Below are 4,319 nucleotides of genomic sequence, written 5' to 3'. Positions count from 1 at the left end.
CAGTTGAAGAATTTTCCCTCACTCACTCCCTGAAATTTCACTTCAGCTTTCTGAGCTTGCCGCTCACTCTAGTACTTCCAGCTCTTGACTGCAAATTGCCAGGATAGCTAAAGTGGTGCAACATCTACATGTAGACAAACCTTTACATCTTGATTTCTCACACCAGACACAGAGGGGACAGATACTGGAAGACTTGACAAGAAAGACGATAGAAAGATACGTTTTAGCTTCGTTTAGTTTTTATTGGTCTAGGCTTTTGGTAACAGACATAGAGTTATTGGGGTCTCCTAGAAAGTGACAAAACCTGAGAAGGAGCTGGTGGAAAACATCCCCCGGGCGTGGGGGGGAATTCTCAGGATACTGGTTGGGCTATAAATGTACAGGCTGGGTTTTCCCGTAAGAGGTGATGTTAGGCACACAAATCCTACAGCCAATGATTGGGAGTTGGGCACCTAACACCCTTAAGTGCCATTGTCAACTACAAGTGGACATGGTGGAGCAGACAGGGCACAGCACTAGGACCCTGGATGGTTGATTTCCATGTCTGTCCCAGCCACTTGCCCACTGAGCGACTCTGGGAAGGTAACTTCACCTTGTTGTGCCTTAGTTTCCCCATCTATAACACCAGCTCTAGTCCCACATTCTCATCCTTGATTCACAAAGCTTCCACTTTAGGCACCTGAACCCCAGAATCCTGCCCCCCAGGATTCACAAAATCCTGCTCAGCTGCCTGTGACCCTGTAGGTGCCTACGTTTTTGCAGCAAAAGGGCCAGAGGCCCCTGTGTTTCTGTCTCTAGCCATGACCTCCGCAGCCTCAGACCAGGCAGCCGAGGCACCAGAGCAATGCTAGGACCTGGGGAAGGGAGACGTTCCCCTGCCTAACTCACCTGCAGATCCTTCTGGGGGACAAGGTGCCCCGATGCTTTTGAAAAATCCCACTGGGCAAACAAATATCTTGAGAAACTTGCCCTACATCATTGTTGAGAATGGGCCAGTAATAGGCCTGTGCTAGGCCCCATGGCACAGGTTAGAGGGTTTCCTTTTGATTCCTGTCCCTTTGGAAAGAAGTCCAGGGATGAAATACTATAAGAAAGAAATACAAATTCCTAACGCTGGAGTCCCACGCTGATGTTGCAGCCGTATATTTCTATAATGTAGGCATCATAGATTTGTGTGTGTGTGTGTGTGTGTGTGTGTGTGTGTGTATAAGTCTCTCATCATACAAGAATGGATGATCAGTCTGTTTTTCGTGCACTGCCTCACTGAGCACAATGCCCTGTCATTGGCTTAACTAGTTTAAATCTCCCACCAGCCCAGTAACACCCAGCTGTGGCATCTGATAAAGGCCCTAACAAGAATGGATCACAGGTTCCAAGAGTCTGTCCGTCTCCACTTCCTCCCCAGCTGTGACTCTAAGAACATGACAGTGAAGCTTCGGTTCAGGCCCTAAGCCAGCCTCTGGCATATCTCTTTTATTTCAAGCTAAGGCACTGCTTGGCTACCATTGTCCACACATGCATTTCCTGCAAGCTTTCCTCAGCGCCTCCTTGACCTCTTTGTTTCTCAGGGTGTAGATGAGGGGATTGACCAGGGGAGTCAGGACCGTGTAGACGACAGAGAGAACTTTCTTGAAATCCCTCAGCGTGTGGGCTGTGGGGAACATGTAGGCAATTAGCAGAGTTCCATAATAAATGGACACCACGATGAGGTGGGAGGAGCAGGTGGAAAAGGCCTTTTGCCTCCCAGTGGTGGAAGGGATTCTCAGGATGGTGGTGAGATGCAGATGTAGGACATCAAGGTCAGTAGGAATGGGACTAGTAAGAAAAACAAGCTGACTATGAAAGCCAACATTTCCATCAGCTGAGGATCATTGCAGGAGAGTTTTACAAGGGGGATAAAATCAGAAAAGAAATGGTCAATGTTATTGGGGCCACAGAAAGTTAACTGTGATATCGACAACGTTGTTATGCTGTTACCTAGGAAGCCACATACCCAAAAGCCAGCTGCGAGCTGGAGGCAAAACCTGACACTCATACGGGCTGCATAGTGAAGTGGTTTGACTATGGCTAAATACCGATCGTAAGACATCACCGATAGGAGCAGGCATTCTGTAGCCAGCAGAGAACCAAAGAAATAAAATTGTGTGATGCACCACTGACTGAGATGGTTCTGTCCCCATTCAGGAGACTGGCCAGCAGCTTGGGCAGGAAGGTAGAGGCATAGCATGTCTCCAAGCAGGACAAGTTCCCCAGGAAGAAGTACATGGGGGTGTGAAGATGCTGAGCAGTGACAACTAGCACCATGATGAGGACGTTCCCAGCCATGGTTGCGATGTAGATCACTAGAAACAGCAGGAAGAGAAGGATTTGCAATTCAGGAAGGGTCCTGAATCCCAGGAGGACAAATTTTGTGATGGACGTTTGATTTCCCTGTTCCAGGGCCGCCATGGCTAAGGGAAAGAAATTCACTCTGTGATATTAACAAACAACATTCACTCCATAACATGTCAACATTGTTTTCAGGGTCTCCCTTTGCTGGGTACGGGAACAATATCTGAGTGCAAAATGGAGGCTGGGGAGGGGAAATGCCATCTCTTTCTGTCTCTGGGAGATCTGGGCAGACTGCAGGTTCCACAAAACCTTGGTCTCTCTGGACATCTGTGCAGTAACTTGGCAGATGGCACCAAGCACTCAAATACTGTGGTGATGGGACTCAGACACAACAGTGCAGACAGCTATAGGAGACTGACTAGATAGCTATTGCTTCAGAGAGTCACATATGTCACTGCCTAGTGTCTATAAGCAGAACAAAACAGGCTGGAGTGCCACAGCTAAAATGGGTTGCGATTTTACTTTTGAAGGGAAGCCACAACAAAGAAACAAACCAAGCAAACAGAGCTGGGGATTGCAGTGGGGGAGTGTGCAGGGGAAACCTGCTGCAAGTGAATTGTAAAGAAACATATTTCTAGGAAGATGAGGGTTGGAAGGGACCTCAGGAAGTCATCTAGTCCAACCCCCTGCTCAGAGTAGGACCTACCCTGACTAAATCATCCCAGCCAGGGCTTAGTCAAGCCAGGTCTTAAAGACCACTCAGCTATGCAGGGAGCCTCCTGTATTTCCTGGGTCGCAGCTGGGATCCCCCCCACAGCCCTGCTGTCAGAGCAGCCCTAACCCTGACCCCAACCCTGCCCCCCCCACCAAATTTCCTGCAGATGAAAAAATTGGAATTGTTAAAAATTGAAGGAAAAAGCAACAAAAATCAGAATTAGTCCCCAGAAGTGCAGCCAACCTCCCTCCACCCATGAATTCTGCCCAGCCAGTTTATAGCCACTGTCTCCTCCCCTAGCATTCAGCACAACAGCAAATATCAGCTCCCTTTTCCCCACATCATCTTGCTCACCCCCTCGGCACCCCAGCAAGGTCAGTGCCAGAAAGTAAAGTAAAGCCTTGTGCGCTTGGCAGAGGGAAGGTGAAAGGGGAAACAAGGATGCTCCAGTGTTTGAAGAGCTTGCCTTAGACTTGGCAGACGTTGGTTGAATTCCGTCCTTTGTCAAAAGCTCCATGTGGGACTTTAGGTCAGATTTCCAAAGGCCGGTGGGTACCTAAAGTATGCCCGAGTGCCTGAGTAGGGTCAGTAGCTAACGCCCATCGATTTCAACTTCCTGTAAGGGTATCTTTGTCTTTAGGAGCTGAAATACTGCTATCGATCTGTCCCTCTGTGAGCCAGGTCCCCCATTGGTAAAACAGGGATAACAGCAGCATACCGGTGTGGTGGAACGACAGATCCATGCAAGACAGAGAGGTGCCCAGATACCATGGTGATGGAGCCAGATAGGGAGCTAGGGTAGCAGTGACCTGGCAGCTGTTGTCTTTTTTCAAATTCAGTCCAAATTTTGCTTTGGGTTGGGAACTTGAGAGAGATCATTGCCCCATTGCCCTTGGATTGCCACGGGATTAGTTACCTGCAAACTGACATGCCTTCAAAAACCTGCAGACTAAGGACCAGGGAGGGAAAGGTAGATTTACCTCTAAGGTGGGTCTGTGAGCAGCTGGAGTCGAATGTCACCTCCTCACTCAGCATTTCAGGGATCAGAATCTTGGTTATTCAGTCCATTGTATCTCCCCACCGCAGTCACGTACTTCCCTGGTCCCAGTTAATAGAACAACATACAGGCTCCCCTGGCTCTGATATGTCTGGTAACGTGCCCTGTACATCATACTCTGCGCCAAACGGGGAACGTCTTTTCTGTTTCATTATATATCCTTCTGCAGGAAGGGGCCATCTCCCAAGGCACATCTGCTAAGGGAACATAACAGGC

The 4,319-nt window shown here is 48.7% G+C and overlaps 1 pseudogene; it reads right to left on the bottom strand.

Annotated features, from left to right (window-relative positions):
• Positions 1–1,499: 1,499 nt before the first annotated feature.
• LOC137153418 (olfactory receptor 11A1-like) lies at positions 1,500–2,448 on the bottom strand (annotated as a pseudogene).
• Positions 2,449–4,319: the final 1,871 nt, after the last annotated feature.

The sequence above is a fragment of the Emydura macquarii genome, unplaced genomic scaffold (genome assembly GCF_026122565.2).
Source record: "Emydura macquarii macquarii isolate MOO-44397 ecotype Brisbane River unplaced genomic scaffold, CSIRO-AGI_Emac_v2 contig_244, whole genome shotgun sequence".
NCBI lineage: Eukaryota > Metazoa > Chordata > Testudines > Chelidae > Emydura > Emydura macquarii.
The sequence above is the reverse complement of the archived record's forward strand: the minus strand, read 5'-3'. Positions and strand labels throughout refer to the sequence as shown.